General features: G+C 40.9%; 1 long non-coding RNA gene across 1 annotated transcript; it reads right to left on the bottom strand.

The window, feature by feature from the left end:
* Nucleotides 1-1,984: 1,984 nt before the first annotated feature.
* Nucleotides 1,985-6,264, bottom strand: LOC119946707. Its single transcript, XR_005456462.1, has 3 exons — nucleotides 6,186-6,264; nucleotides 4,531-4,612; nucleotides 1,985-2,023 (listed from the first exon to the last, which is right to left on the bottom strand). It is a non-coding gene; the product is annotated as an uncharacterized LOC119946707 (long non-coding RNA).
* Nucleotides 6,265-17,296: the final 11,032 nt, after the last annotated feature.

Below are 17,296 nucleotides of genomic sequence, written 5' to 3'. Positions count from 1 at the left end.
TTCATCCATCCATCTATCATTCATTCATTCATTCAATCATATTTAGGGACCATCCATCCCTCCCTCATCCACCCATCTATTCCTTCATCCATCCATCTATCATTCATCCATTCATTGTCAGTCATATTTAGGGACCATCCACCATCCATCCCTCCACTCATCCACCCATCTATTCCTTCATCCATCCATCCATCCATCCATCCATCGATCTATCTATTATTCATTCATTCAGTCGTATTTAGGGACCATCCACCATTCATCCCTCCACCCCCCACTTTTCCATCCATCTATTCCTCCATCCACCCAACCATCCATTCATCCATCCATCTATCGTTCATTCATTCAATCGTATTTAGGGATCATCCATCCCTCCATCCCCCCCACTCATCCATCCATCTATTCCTTCATCCATCCATCTATCATTCATTCATTCATTCAATCATATTTAGGGACCATCCACCATCCATCCCTCGATTCCTCCATCCCCCCACTCATCCATCCATCTATTCCTTCATCCATCCATCTATCATTCATTCATTCAATCATATTTTGGGACCATCCACCATCCCTCCATCCCCCCACTCATCCACCCATCTATTCATTCATCCATCCATCCATCCATCCATCCATCTATCTATCATTCATTCATTCATTCATTCAATCATATTTAGGGACCATCCACCATCCATCCCTCCATCCCCCCACTTTTCCATCCATCTATTCCTCCATCCATCCATCCATCCATCCATCCATCATCCATCCATCCATCCATCCCTTCCTCCTTCCCTCCCTCCCTCCCTCCCTCCATCAGTGGTATTTACTGCGTTCTCACTGCGTCCACAGCACTGGATGGAGCGGCCGGGAGAGCCCGACACGAGCCCGTCGTGGGCAGGGGACGTGCCCGCGCTACCGCTCCGCCGCCCTCCCCCAACCGCTCAGTCCAGCTCTCTGCACCAAGCGAGCGCTCAGTACATTCCCCCGACCGACCGACCGACTTCCTCCCCTTCTAGATCGTGAGCTCCTTGCGGGCAGGGAGCGTGTCTACCGGCTCTGTTGTGCCGTCCTCTCCCGAGCGCTCAGTCCGGCGCCGAGCCCCCAGGAAGCGCTCAGTAAATACCACCGACCGCCCGATCCGCCCGATCCGCCCGATCCGCCGGGCCCGGGTACCCACCAGGACGCGGGCCCTCAGGGAGGGCGTGCCCGTGAGCGGCGGGCTGTGCTGGAAGGCCAGGAGCCAGAGAGAGGCTTGGGGGCAGCCGGCCCCCGGGCTCAGCGCCTGCCGGGCAGCGGCCGATACCCACGCTCCAGCAGAAACCAGCTCTCCCACAGCCCGCCTGCTTCTCTTCCTCCTCCTCCTGCTTCTCTTCCTCCTCCTGCCTCTCTTCCTCTTCCTTCTCTTCCTCCTCCTGCTTCTCTTCCTTCTTCTCTTCCTCCTCCTGCTCCTCCTTCTCTTCCTCCTTCTGCCTCTCCTCTTCCTTCTCTTCTTCCTCCTCCTGCTTCTCTTCCTCCTCCTGCTCCTCCTTCTCTTCCTCCTTCTGCCTCTCTTCCTCTTCCTCCTCCTCTTTCTCTTCCTCCTCCTTCTTCTCTTCCTCCTCCTGCGCCTCCTTCTCTTCCTCCTCCTGCCTCTCTTCCTCTTCCTTCTCCTTTTCCTCCTCCTGCTGCTTCTCCTCCTCCTCTTCCTCCTCCTTGTTCTCTTCTTCCTCCTGCTCCTCCTTCTCTTCCCCCTTCTGCCTCTCGTCCGCTTCCTTTTCCTCTTCCTCCTCCTGCTGCTTCTCCTCCTCCTCCTCTTCCTCCTCCTGCTTTTCTTCCTTCTTCTCTTCCTCCTCCTTCTCTTCCTCCTCTTCCTCTTCCTTCTCCTCTTCCTCCTCCTGCTTCTCTTCCTCTTCCTGCCTCCCTCCCTCTTCCTTCTCCTCCTCCTGCTTCTCTTCCTTCTTCTCTTCCTCCTCCTGCTTCTCTTCCTCTTCCTTCTCCTCCTGCTTCTCTTCCTCTTCCTTCTCCTTCTCCTCCTCCTGCCATACAAGACCTGGAATGGAATCCAAACACATGTCCTGGGGTGATCCCGTCTCATTGATTTCTAGACTGTAAGCCCACTGTTGGGTCGGGACTGTCTCTATATATTGCCAACTTGTACTTCCCAAACGCTCAGTACAGTGCTGTGCACACAGTAAGCGCTCAATAAATACAATTGATTGATTTCCGTTCAGGCTGTGGGGGGGAATTTCCAATTCCTGCCGGGCTCTTTTTTATTTATGATATTTGTTAAGCTCTTCCTGCCGGGCACCATCCTAAGCGCTGGGGTGGTTACAAGCTAATCTGGTTGTACAAAGTCCATGTCTTACAGTTTTAAACTTTTTTTTATTTTTAAATGGTATTTGTTAAGTGCTTATTATGTGCCAGGCACTGTTCTAAGCGCTGGAGTGGATACAAGCTTATCAGCTTGGACACAGCCCCTGTCCCACTTGGGGCTTACAGCTTTAAACTGCAGTTTATTTAAAATGGTATTTGTTAAGCGCTTACTATGTGCCAGGCACTGTTCTAAGCGCTGGTGGGGGGATAATAATAATAATAATAATAATAATAATAATGATGATGGCATTTGTTAAGTGTTTTCTATGTGCCAAGCACTGTTCTAAGCGCTGGGGAGGCTAGAAGGTGATGAGGTTGTCCTACGGGGGGTTCCCAGTATTCACCCCCATTTGACAGATGAGGGAACTGAAAGAAAAGGAGGAGGAAGAGAAGAAGGATGAAAAGGAATAGAAGGAGGAGGAGAAGGAAGAGGAGGAGGAGAAGAAGGAGGAAAAGGAACAGAAGGAGGAGGTATGAAGGAGGAAGAGAGGAAAAGGAGAAGGAAGAGAAGAAGGAGGAAAAGGAACAGAAGAAGGAGGAGGTGGGAAGGAGGAAGAAAAGGAAAAGGAGGAGGAAGGGAAGGAAGAAAAGGAATTGAAGAAGGAGGTACGGAGGAGGAAGAGAGGGGAAGGAATAGAAGGAGGAAGAGAAAGAAAAGAAGGAGGAAGAGAAGGAAGAAAAGGAAAAGAAGGAGGAGGAAAAGGAGGAGGAGGAGGAGGAAAAGGAACAGAAGGAGGAGGTATGAAAGAGGAAGAGAGGAAAAGGAGAAGGAAGAGAAGAAGGAGGAAAAGAAATAGAAGACAGAGGAGGAAGTGGGAAGGAGGAAGAAAAGGAAAAGGAGGAGGAAGGGAAGGAAGAAAAGGAATAGAAGGAGGAGGTACGGAGGAGGAAGAGAGGAAAAGGAGGAGGAAGAGAAGAAGGAGGAAAAGGAATAGAAGAAGGAGGAGGAGGTGGGGAGGAGGAGGAGGAGAAGGAAAATGAAGAGGAAGAGAAGGAGGAAAAGGAATAGGAGGAGGAGGTGGGAAGGAGGAGGAGAAGGAAGAGGAGGAGGAGGAAAAGGAACAGAAGGAGGAGGTATGAAGGAGGAAGAGAGGAAAAGGAGAAGGAAGAGAAGAAGGAGGAAAAGGAATAGAAGAAAGGAGGAGGAGGTCGGGAGGAGGAGGAGAAGGGAAACGAGGTAGAGAAGAAGGAGGAAAAGAAATGGAGGAGGTGGAAAGGGGGAGGAGAAGGTAAAGGAGGAGGAGGAAAAGGAGGAGGAAAAGAAAGAAAAGGAGGAGGAAGAGAAGAAGGAAGAGAAGCAATAGAAGGAGGAGGTGGGAAAGAGGAGAAGGAAAAGGAGGAGGAAGAGAAGAAGGAGGAAAAGGAATAGCAGGAGGAGGTGGGGAGGAGGAAGAGAAGGAGGAGGAAAAGTAATAGAAGAAAGGAGGAGGTGGTGGGAAGGAGGAAGAGAAGGAAAAGGAGGAGGAAGGGAAGGAAGAAAAGGAATAGAAGGAGGAGGTACGAAGGAGGAAGAGAGGAAAAGGAGGAGGAAGAGAAGAAGGAGGAAAAGAAATAGAAGAAAGAGGAGGAGGAGGAGGTGGGAAGGAGGAGGAGAAGGAAAATGAAGAGGAAGAGAAGGAGGAAAAGGAATAGGAGGAGGAGGTGGGAAGGAGGAGGAGAAGGAAAAGGAGGAGGAGGAAAAGGAACAGAAGGAGGAGGTATGAAGGAGGAAGAGAGGAAAAGAAGGAAGAGAAGAAGGAGGAAAAGGAATAGAAGAAAGAGGAGGAGGAGATGCGAAGGAAGAGAAGGGAAATGAGGTAGAGAAGGAGGAAAAGAATGGAGGAGGTGGAAAGGAGGAGGAGAAGGCAAAGGAGGAGGAGGAAAAGGAGGAAGAATAGAAGAAGGAAGAAAAGGAATAGAAGGAAGAGGTGGGAAGGAGGAGGGGAAGGAAAAGGAGGAGGAAGAGAAGGAGGCGGAAAAGGAATAGAAGGAGGAGGTGGGAAGGAGGAAGAGAAGAAGGAGGAAAAGGAATAGAAGAAAGGAGGAGGTGGTGGGAAGGAGGAAGAGAAGGAAAAGGAGGAGGAAGAGAAGAAGGAGGAAAAGGAATAGAAGGAGGAAGAGAAAGAAAAGGAGGAGGAAGGGAAGAAGGAGGAAAAGGAACGGAAGAAAGAGGAGGAGGTGGGAAGGAGGAAGAGGCGGGCTCACCAGGCCCTGGGGGCTGTGATGGTCTCCTCAAGCATCTCAGCGATGATCTTCACCCGCCCACCCCACAGGTCGGGCGATGAATCTGAGGCCGGGAGAGACGGAGAAGTCAAAGACCCGGAAACCACTGACCTTCGCCGCCAATCACCAGCTCGCTGTCGATTGTTCCGGGGTCTTCTCAAGCGTTCAGTACAGCGCTCTGCACGCGGGAAGCGCTCACTACGTACCGTTGCCGGATTTCACCCTCTGTCTCCTCCTCTAGACCGCCGGCTCGTTGTGGGCCGGGATTGGGGTCTGTTTGTTGTTCCGTTGTCCCCGCGTTCATTTATTCTTCAATTCGTACTTATTGGGCGCTTGCCGTGTGCAGAGCATTGTACTGAGCGCTTGGGAGAGTACAAGAGAACGACGGACGGACACGTTCCCTTCCCTCAAGGGGCTGACGGTCCTGAAAGGGACTCCCAGGTGCTTAGTATAGTATTCTGCACTCTGTAATAGTAATAATAATAATAATGACGGCATTTATTAAGTGCTTACTATGTCCTAAGCGCTGGGGAGGTTCCAAGGGGATCGGGTTGTCCCCCGGGGGGCTCACAGTCTTCATCCCCATTTTCCAGATGAGGGAACTGAGGCCCAGAGAAGTGAAGTGACTCACCCAAAACAATCAATCAATCAATCGTATTTATTGAGCGCTTACTGTGTGCAGAGCACTGTACTAAGCGCTTGGGAAGTACAAGTTGGCAACATATAGAGACGGTCCCTACCCAACAGTGGGCTCACAGTCTAACAGTCACCCAGTTGACAAGGGGCGGAGCTGGGATTTGAGCCCAGGACCTCGGACTCCAAAGCCCGGGCTCTTTCCACTGAGCCACACTGCTTCTCAAACAGTAGGCGCTCAATAAATGAGGATGATGGTTTTTATTAATTAATAATAGCATTTATTAAGCACTTACTATGTGCCAAGCACTGTGCTAAACGCTGGGGGAGAGGCAAGGCGATGAGGTTGTCCCCTGTGGGGCTCACGGTCTTCATCCCCATTTGACAGAGGAGGGAACTGAGGCACCAAGAATAGTAATAATAATAATAGTGGTATTTGTTAAGCGCTTACTATGTGCCCAGCACTGTGCTAAACGCTGGGGGAGAGGCAAGGCGATCAGGTTGTCCCTTGTGGGGCTCACGGTCTTCATCCCCATTTTGCAGATGAGGGAACCGAGGCACCAATAGTAATAATAATAATAATAAGAAGAAGAAGAATAGGGGTATTTGTTAAGCGCTTACTATGTGCCAAGCACTGTGCTAAACGCTGGGGGAGAGGCAAGGCGATCGGGTTGTCCCCCGTGGGGCTCACGGTCTTCATCCCCATTTGACAGATGAGGTGACTGAGGCACCAAGAATCATAATAATAATAATAGTGGTATTTGTTAAGCGCTTACTATATACCAATTATATAATTATATTATATATATTATATAATAATTATAACTACTAATTCTTATTAGTAGTAGTGTTAGTAGTAGTAGTATTGTTGCTGTTATTGTTATTATAACTATTATCATTATTAGAACCCACGACCCCTGACTCCCACTGACAGCCACGCTGTGCCTCAGTTTCCCCCCCCCATAGCAGACGCTTCCTGTCCCGCGGGGAGGGGACGCCCTTACCTTCGGGGTGTCGGGCCAGGGCCACGATCAGAGAGGGAGGAGCGTACGGGAAGTAGGCCTTCAGTGGAAGCCTCTTCTGCCGGCGACAGGAAGCGATCAATCAATAGTCAATCGGATTTATGGATTAAGCGCTTATTTATTCATTCATTCATTCCATGGAATTGATGATGATGATGATAATAATAATAATAATAATAATAATTATGGCATTTACTAAGCGCTTACTATGTGCTATTTATTCATTCATTCATTCCACTGACTTGATAATAATAATAATAATGATGATGATGATGGCATTTATTAAGCGCTTACTATGTGCCAAGCACTAAGCTCTTCTAGACTGTGAGCCCACTGTTGGGTAGGGACCGTCTCCACACGTTGCCAATGTGGCCTTCCCAAGCGCTTAGTACAGTGCTCCGCGCACAGGAAGCGCTCAGTACATACGATTGAATGAATGAATGAATGGGGAGGTTAGAAGGTGATGAGGTTGTCCCCCCTGGGGCTCACGGTCTCCATCCCCATTTGACAGATGAGGTCACTGAGGCCCAGAGAATAATAATAATAGTATTTAAGCACTTACTATGTGCCAAGCACTGTTCTAAGTCTGCACACAGTAAGCGCTCAATAAATACGATTGAATGAATGAATGAGTTAATTAACTACTGGGTTCACAGCCTTCATTCCTCCATTCATTTGGCCATATTTATTATTATTATGGTACTATATTATCATTATTATGGTATTTATTAAGTGCTTACTATCTGCCAAGCACTGTTCTAAGTCTGCGTACAGTAAGCGCTCAATAAATATGATTGAATGAATGAATTAATTAATTAAGGCTGGGTTCCCAGCCTTCATTCCTCCATTCATTTGGCCATATTTATTATTATATTATGGAACTATATTATTATTATTATTATTATGGTATTTATTAAGGGCTTACTATGTGCCAAGCACTGTTCTAAGTCTGCACACAGTAAGCGCTCAATAAATACGACTGAATGAATGAATGAGTTAATTAACTACTGGGTTCACAGCCTTCACTCCTCCATTCATTTGGCCATATTTATTATTATATTATGGTACTATATTATTATTATTATGGTATTTATTAAGCGCTTACTATGTGCCAAGCACTGTTCTGTCTGCACACAGTAAGCGCTCAATAAATGCGATTGAATGAATGAATGAGTTAATTAACTACTGGGTTCACAGCCTTCATTTCTCCATTCATTTGGCCATATTTATTATTATATTATGGTACTATATTATTATTATTATGGTATTTATTAAGCGCTTACTATGTGCCAAGCACTGTTCTAAGTCTGCACACAGTAAGCGCTCAATAAATACGATTGAATGAATGAATGAGTTAATTAATTACTGGGTTCACAGCCTTCATTCCTCCATTCATTTGGCCATATTTACTATTATTACGGTACTGTATTATTATCATTATTGTGGCATTTATTAAGCACTCACTATGTGCCAAGCACTGTTCTAAATCTGCATACAGTAAGCGCTCAATAAATACGATTGAATGAATGAATGAATTAATTAATTAATTACTGGGTTCACACCCTTCATTCCTCCATTCATTTGGCCATGTTTATTATTATTATGGTACTATATTATTATTATTATGGTATTTATTAAGCGCTTAGTATGTGCCAAGCACTGTTCTAAGTCTGCACACAGTAAGCGCTCAATAAATACGATTGAATGAATGAATGAGGTAATTAACTACTGGGTTTACAGCCTTCATTCCTCCATTTATTTGGCCGTATTTATCATTATTATGGTACTATTATGGTATTATTATTATTATTATGGTATTTATTAAGCGGTTACTATGTGCCAAGCACTGTTCTAAGTCTGCACACAGTAAGCGCTCAATAAATACAATTGAATGAATGAATGAGGTAATTACTGGGTTCACAGCCTTCATTCCTCCATTCATTTCGCCGTATTTATTATTATTATGGTACTATTATCGTATTATTATTATTATTATTATTATGGTATTTATTAAGTGCTTACTATCTGCCAAGCACTGTTCTAAGTCTGCATACAGTAAACTCTCAATAAATACGATTGAATGAATGAATGAATGAATGAATGAATTACTGGGTTAACAGCCTTCATTTCTCCATTCATTTGGCCGTATTTATCATCATCAATCGTATTTATTGAGCGCTTACTATGTGCAGAGCACTGTTCTAAGTCTGCACACAGTAAGCGCTCAATAAATACGATTGAATTACTTACTTACTTAATTAATTAATTAAGTCTGGGTTCACTGCTTTAATTCCTCCATTCATTCGGCCGTATTTATTATTATTATGGTACTATTATGGTATTATTATTATTATTATGGTATTTATTAAGCACTTACTATGTGCCAAGCACTGTTCTAAGTCTGCACACAGTAAGCGCTCAATAAATACGATTGAATGAATGAATGAGTTAATTAACTACTGGGTTCAGAGCCTTCATTCCTCCATTCATTTGGCCATATTATTATTATGGTACTATATTATTATTATTATGGCATTTATTAAGCACTTACTATGTGCTAAGCACTGTTCTAAGTCTGCACACAGTAAGCGCTCAATAAATACGATTGAATGAATGAATGAGTTAATTACTGGGTTCACAGCCTTCATTCCTCCATTCATTTGGCCATATTTATTATTATTATGGTACTATATTATTATTATTATTATTATGGTATTTATTAAGCGCTTACTATGTTCCAAGTTATTACTAATTGTTATTATTAATTATTATTATTATTATTATTATTATTAATTATTATTCCAGGTCTGCACACAGTAAGCGCTCAATAAATACGATTGAATGAATGAATAAGTTAATTAACTACTGGGTTCACAGCCTTCATTCCTCCATTCATTTGGCCATATTTATTATTATTATTATAACGGTACTATATTATTATTATTATTATGGTATGGTATTATGGTATTTATTAAGCACCGTTCTAAGTCTGCACACAGTAAGCACTCAATAAATACGATTGAATGAATGAATGAATGAATGAATTAAGGCTGGGTTCACAGCCTCAATTCCTCCATTCATTTGGCCGTATTTATTATTATTATGGTACTATTATGGTATTATTATTATTACTGTGGCATTTATTAAGCGCTTACTATGTGCCAAGCACTGTTCTTAGTCTACACACAGTAAGCGCTCAATAAATACGATTGAATGAATGAATGAGTTAATTAACTACTGGGTTCACAGCCTTCATTTCTCCATTCATTTGGCCACATTTATTACTATGGTACTATATTATTACTATTATTATGGTATTTATTAATCACTTACTATGTGCTAAGCACTGTTCTAAGTCTGCACGCAGTAAGTGCTCAATAAATACGACTGAATGAGTGAATTAATTAATTAATTAATTAATTAATTACTGGGTTCACACCTTCATTCCTCCATTCATTTGGCCATATTTATTATTATTATGGTACTATATCATTATTATTATGGTATTTATTAAGCGCTTACTATGTGCCAAGCACTTTTCTAAGTTTGCATACAGTAAGCACTCAATAAATACGATTGAATGAATAAATGAATTAATTAATTAATTAAGGCTGGGTTCACAGCCTTAATTCCTCCACTCATTTGGCCATATTTATAATTATGATGGTACTATTACGGTATTATTACTATTATTGTGGTATTTATTAAGCGCTTACTATGTGCCAAGCACTGTTCTAAGTCTGCACACAGTAAGCGCTGAATAAATACGATTGAATGAATGAATGAGTTAATTAACTACTGGGTTCACAGCCTTCATTCCTCCATTCATTCGGCCATATTTATTATTATTATGGTACTATATTAGTACTATTATTATGGTATTTATTAAGCACTTACTATGTGCCAAGCACTGTTCTGTGTGCACACAGTAAGCGCTCAATAAATATGATTGAATTAATTAATTAATTAATTAAGGCTGGGTTCACAGCCTTCATTCCTCCACTCATTTGGCCATATTTATTATTATTATGCTACTATATCATTATTATTATGGTATTTATTAAGCGCTTACTATGTGCCAAGCACTGTTCTAAATCTGCACACAGTAAGTGGTCAATAAATCATCGTCATCATCAATCATATTTATTGAGCGCTTACTATGTGCAGAGCACTGTACTAAGCGCTTGGGAAGTACAAGTTGGCAACATATAGAGACAGTCCCTACCCAATAGTGGGCTCACAGTCTAAAAAGGGGGAGACACAGAACAAAGCCAAACATATTAGCAAAATAAAACAAATAGAATAGATAGGTACAAGTAAAATAAATAAAGTAATAAATATGTACAAACATATATACATATATACAGGTGCTGTGGGGAAGGGAAGGAGGTAAGAAAGGGGATGGAGAGGGGGACGAGGGGGAGAGGAAGGAAGGGGGTCAGTCTGGGAAGGCCTCCTGGAGGAGGTGAGCTCTCAGCAGGGCCTCGAAGGGAGGAAGAGAGCTAGCTCGGCGGATGGGCAGAGGGAGGACATTCCAGGCCCGGGGGAGGACGTGGGCCGGGGGTCGATGGCGGGACAGGCGAGAACGAGGTACGGTGAGGAGATGAGCGGCGGAGGAGCGGAGGGTGCGGGCTGGGCTGGAGAAGGAGAGAAGGGAGGTGAGGTAGGAGGGGGCGAGGTGATGGACAGCCTTGAAGCCCAGGGTGAGGAGTTTCTGCCTGATGCGCAGATTGATTGGTAGCCACTGGAGATTTTTGAGGAGGGGAGTATTTACTGATCAGTTACTGTACGCGAGCACTGTACTAAGTGATTGGAAGAGGACAATATTCATTTATGTATTATTAATAATAATAATGGCATTTATTAAGCGCTTACTATGTGCAAAGCATTTATTTGTTCATGCAGTCGTGTTTATTGAGCGCTTACTCTGGGCAGGGCACTGTACTAAGCGCTTTAGAAGAGGACAGTATTCATTTGCTCATTAAATCGTATGTACTGAGCACTTACTGTACGCAGAGCACTGTACTAAGTGATGTGGAGAGGACAATATTCATTTATTTAATAATAATGATAATAATAATGGCATTTATTAAGCGCCTACTAAGTGCAAAGCATTTATTTGTTCATGCAATCGTATTTATTGAGCATTTACTCTGGGCAGGGCACTGTACTAAGCGCTTTAGAAGAGGAAAATATTAATTTGCTCATTAAATCGTATTTATTGATCACGTGTGCAGAGCACTGTACTAAATGATTGCGAGAGGACAATATTCATTTATTTGTTCATTCAGTCGTATTTATTGAGCGTTTACTCTGGGCAGAGCACTGTACTAAGCGCTTTAGAAGAGGACAATATTCATTTGCTCATTAAATCGTATTTATTGATCACGTGTGCAGAGCACTGTACTAAATGATTGCGAGAGGACCATATTCATTTATTTGTTCATTCAATCGTATTTATTGAGCGTTTACTCTGGGCAGAGCACTGTACTAAGCGCTTTAGAAGAGGACAATATTCATTTGCTCATTAAATCGTATTTACTGTGCACTTATTGTGTGCAGAGCACTGTACTGATTGGGAGAGGACAGTGTTCATTTATTTGTTCATGCAGTTGTATTTATTGAGTGTTTACTCTGGGCAGGGCACTGTACTAAGCACTTTAAAAGAGGACAATATTCATTTGCTCATTAAATCGTATTTACTGAGCACTTACTGTACGCAGAGCACTGTACTAAGTGATGTGGAGATGACAATATTCATTTATTTAATAATAATAATAATAAGGGCATTTATTAAGCACTTACTATGTGCAAAGCATTTATTTGTTCATGCAATCGTATTTATTGAGCGCTTACTCTGGGCAGGGCACTGTACTAAGCGCTTTGGAAGAGGACAATATTCATTTGCTCCTTAAATCGTATTTACTGAGCACTTATTGTGTGCAGAACACTGTATTAAGTGATTGGGAGAGGACAATATTCATTTATTTGTTCATTCAGTCGTATTTATTGAATGTTTACTCTGGGAAGGCACTGTACTAAGCGCTTTAGAAGAGGACAGTATTCATTTGCTCATTAAATCGTACTTACTGAGTACCTACTGTACGCAGAGCACTGTACTAAGTGATGGGGAGAGGGCGATATTCATTTATTTGTTCATTCAGTCGTATTTATTGAGCGTTTACTCTGGGCAGGGCACTGTACTAAGCGCTTTAGAAGAGGACAATATTCATTTGCTCATTAAATCGTATTTACTGATCACTTGTGTGCAGAGCATTGTTCTAAGTGATTGGGAGAGGACAATATTCATTTATGTAATAATAATAATAATAATAATGACATTTATTAAGCACTTACTATGTGCAAAGCATTTATTTGTTCATGCAGTCGTATTTATTGAGCGCTTACTCTGGGCAGGGCACTGTATTAAGCACTTTAGAAGAGGACAATATTCATTTGCTCATTAAATCGTATTTACTGAGCACCTACTGTACGCAGAGCACTGTACTAAGTGATTGGGAGAGGACAATATTCATTTATTTGTTCATTCAATCGTATTTATTGAGCATTTACTCTGGGCAGAGCACTGTACTAAGCACTTTAGAAGAGGACAATATTCATTTATTTGTTCATTCAATCGTATTTATTGAGCATTTACTCTGGGCAGGGCACTGTACTAAGCGCTTTAGAAGAGGATAATATTCATTTGCTCATTAAATCATATTTACTGAACACTTACTGTACACAGAGCACTGTTACTAAGTCACTGGGAGAGGACAGTATTCATTTCTTTGTTCATTCAATCGTACTTATTGAGCGTTTACTCTGGGCAGGGCACTGTACTAAGCGCTTTATAAGAGGACAGTATTCATTTGCTCATTAAATCGTATTTCCTGAGCACTTACTGTACGCAGAGCACTGTACTAAGTGATGGGGAGAGGACAATATTCATTTATTTACTACTACTACTACTACTACTATTACTACTACTACTAATAATGGCATTTATTAAGCACTTACTATGTGCAAAGCATTTATTTGTTCGTGCAGTCGTATTTTTTGAGCGCTTACTCTGGGCAGGGCACCGTACTAAGCGCTTTAGAAGAGGACAATATTCATTTGCTCATTGAATCGTATTTACTGAGCACTTACTGTACACAGGGCACTGTACTAAGCGCTTTAGAAGAGGACAGTATTCATTTGCTCATTAAGTCGTATTTCCTGAGCACTTACTGTATGCAGAGCACTGTACTAAGTGATGGGGAGAGGACAATATTCATTTATTTACTACTACTACTACTACTACTAATAATAATAATGGCATTTATTAAGCACTTACTATGTGCAAAGCATTTATTTGTTCGTGCAGTCGTATTTATTGAGCGCTTACTCTGGGCAGGGCACTGTACTAAGCGCTTTAGAAGAGGACAATATTCATTTGCTCATTAAATCGTATTTACTGAGCACTTACTGTACGCAGAGCACTGTGCTAAGTGATGGGGAGAGGACAATATTCATTTATTTGTTCATTCAATCGTATTTATTGGGCGTTTACTCTGGGCAGGGCACTGTAGTAAGCGCTTTAGAAGAGGACAATATTCATTTGTTTATTCAATCGTATTTACTGAGCACTTACTGCATGCAGAGCACTGTACTAAGTGAATGGGAGAGGACAATATTCATTTATTTGTTCATTCAATCGTATTTATTGAGCGCTTACTCTGGGCAGGGCACTGTACTAAGCGCTTTAGAAGAGGACAATATTCATTTGCTCATTAAATCGTATTTACTGAGCACTTACTGTGTGCCAGGCACTGTACTAAGCGCTGGGATGGATAGAAGATCATCAGTTTGGAGACAGTCCCTGTCCCACAATGAGACTTATGGCCTCAGTAGGAGAGATTGCAGGGATTATTTGTTTTACGGGATTTGTCAAGGTTTTACTATAATAATAATGATAATAATAATAATAATTGTGGTATTTCTTAAGTACTCACTATGTGCCAAGCACTGTACTAAGCGCTGGGATGGACAGAAGATCATCAGGTTGAAGACAGTCCGTGTCCAACGTGGGGTTTACGGCCTGAGTAGGCGAGAGAACGGGAATCGTTGGCTTGTTTTATGGGATTTGTTAAGGGTTTGTAATAATAATAATAATAATAATAATAATAATAATAATAATAATAATAATAATAATAATAATTGTGGTATTTGTTAAGTGCTCACTATGTGCCAGACACTGTACTAAGCGCTGGGGACGACGACAGAAGATCATCAGGTTGAAGTCAGTCCCTGTCCCACAATGAGATTTACGGCCTGGGTAGGAGAGACTGCAGGGATTATTTGTATTACGGTATTTATTAAGGGTTTACTATAGTAATAATAACAATAATAATAATAATAATAATAATGATAATAATTGTGGTATTTGTTAAGTGCTCATTGTGTGCCAGGCACTGTACTAAGCGCTGGTGTGGACAGAAGATCATCAGGTTGGACACAGTCCCTGTCCCACAGTGAGATTTACGGCCTCAGTAGGAGAGACTGCAGGGATTATTTGTTTTTCGGTATTTATTAAGGGTTTACTATAGTAATAATAACAATAATAATAATAATTGTGGTATTTCTTAAGCACTCACTATGTGCCAGGCACTGTACTAAGCGCTGGGGGGGGGGACAGAAGATCATCAGGTTGGAGACAGTCCCTGTCCCACAATGAGATTTACTGCCTGAGTAGGAGAGACTGCAGGGATTATTTGTTTTGCAGTATTTATTAAGGGCTTACTATAGTAATAATAACAACAACAATAATAATAATAATAATGATAATTGTGGTATTTCTTAAGCGCTCACTATGTGCCAGGCACTGTACTAAGCGCTGGGGGGGGGACAGAAGATCATCAGTTTGGAGACAGTCCCTGTCCCACAATGAGATTTACGGCCTCAGTAGGAGAGATTGCAGGGATTATTTGTTTTATGGTATTTGTTAAGGGCTTACTATAATAATAATGGTAATAATAATAATAATTGTGGTATTTGTTATGCGCTCACCATGTGCCAGGCACTGTACTAAGCGCTGGGATGGACAGAAGATCATCAGGTTGAAGGCAGTCCGTGTCCAACTTGGGGTTTATGGTCTGAGTAGGAGAGAGGACGGGGATTGTTGGTTTCTTTTCTGGTATTTATTAAGGGTTTATTATTATAATAATGATAATTGTGGTATTTGTTAAGCGCTCACTATGTGCCAGGCACTGTACTAAGCGCTGGGGTGGACAGAAGATGATCAGGTTGGACACAGTCCCTATACCACAGAGAGATTTACGGCCTGAGTAGGAGAGACTGCAGGGATTATTTGTTTTACGGTATTTATTAAGGGTTTACTATAATAATAATAATAATAACAATAATAATAATAAGAAGAATTGTGGTATTTCTTAAGCGCTCACTATGTGCCAGGCACTATACTAAGTGCTGGGGGGGACAGAAGATCATCAGGTTGGAGACAGTCCCTATCCCACAGTGAGATTTACGGCCTCAGTAGGAGAGATTGCAGGGATTATTTGTTTTACGGGATTTGTTAAGGGCTTACTATAATAATAATAGTAACAATAATAATAATAATCGTGGTATTTCTTAAGCACTCACTATGTGCCAGGCACTGTACTAAGCACTGGAATGGACAGAAGATCATCAGGTTGAAGGCAGTCCGTGTCCAACGTGGGGTTTACGGCCTGAGTAGGAGAGAGGATGGGGATTGTTGGCTTATTTTCTTGTATTTATTAAGGGTTTATTATAATAATAATGATAATTGTGGTATTTGTTAAGTGCTCACTATGTGCCAGGCACTGTACTAAGCGCTGGGGTGGACAGGAGATCATCAGGTTGGTGACAGTCCGTGTCCAATTTGAGGCTTACGGCCCGAGTAGGAGAGAGGACGGGAACTGTTGGTTTGTTTTATGGGATTTGTTAAGGGTTTATTATAATAATAATGATAATGATATCATTAATTATTAATATTGAAAAATAATAGGGATTAATAGGGATAAATCGCCATTATTATTATTATTGTTATTACATTCAAAAAATTAATCAACAAAGCATGTTTTTTCCATCCCTTAGACCCCTATTATGATTTTATTATTTTTATTGAAAAATAATAGGGATTAATAGCCATTATTATTATTGTTGTTATTACATTTAAAAAATAAATCAACAAAGCCATGTTTTTTTAATCCCTAGGCATGTTTTTTCCATCCCTAATATCCCTATGATTATTTTAATTATTATTATTGAAAATGATAGGGATTAATAGCCATTATTATTATTATTGTTATTGCATTTAAAAAATAAATCAACAAAACCAGGTTTGTCGCAATCCCTAGGCATGTTTTTTTTCCATCCCTAAGATCCCTATTATGATTTTATTACTTTTATTGAAAAATAATAGGGATTAATAGCCATTATTATTATTGTTGTTATTACATTTAAAAAATAAATCAACAAAGGCATGTTTTTTTCAATCCCTAGGCATGCTTTTTCCATCCCTAATATCCCTATGATTATTTTAATTATTATTATTTAAAAATGATAGGGATTATAGCCATTATTATTATTGTTATTACATTTAAAAAATAAATCAACAAAGCCATGTTTATCGCAATCCCTACGCATGATTTTTCCATACCTGAGATCCCTATTATGATTTTATTACTTTTATTGAAAAATAATAGGGATTAATAGCCATTATTATTATTGTTATTACATTTCAAAAATAAATCAACAAAGCCATGTTTTTTTCCATCCCTAAGATCCCTATTATTATTTTGTTATTATTATTGAAAAATAATAGGGATTAATAGCCATCATTATTATTATTGTTATTACATTTAAAAAATGATTCAACAAAGCCATGTTTTTTAATACTTAGGCATGCTTTTCCATCCCTAATATCCCTATTATTATTTTATTATTATTATTGAAAAATAATAGGGATTAATAGCCATTATTATTATTATTAAATTTAAAAAATAAATCAACAAAGCCATGTTTTTTCCATCCCTATTATCCCTATGATTGTAATTATTATTATTGAA

The sequence above is a fragment of the Tachyglossus aculeatus genome, chromosome Y3 (genome assembly GCF_015852505.1).
Source record: "Tachyglossus aculeatus isolate mTacAcu1 chromosome Y3, mTacAcu1.pri, whole genome shotgun sequence".
NCBI lineage: Eukaryota > Metazoa > Chordata > Mammalia > Monotremata > Tachyglossidae > Tachyglossus > Tachyglossus aculeatus.
Note: the sequence above shows the minus strand (reverse complement) of the source record. Positions and strands in the feature narration are given on the sequence as shown.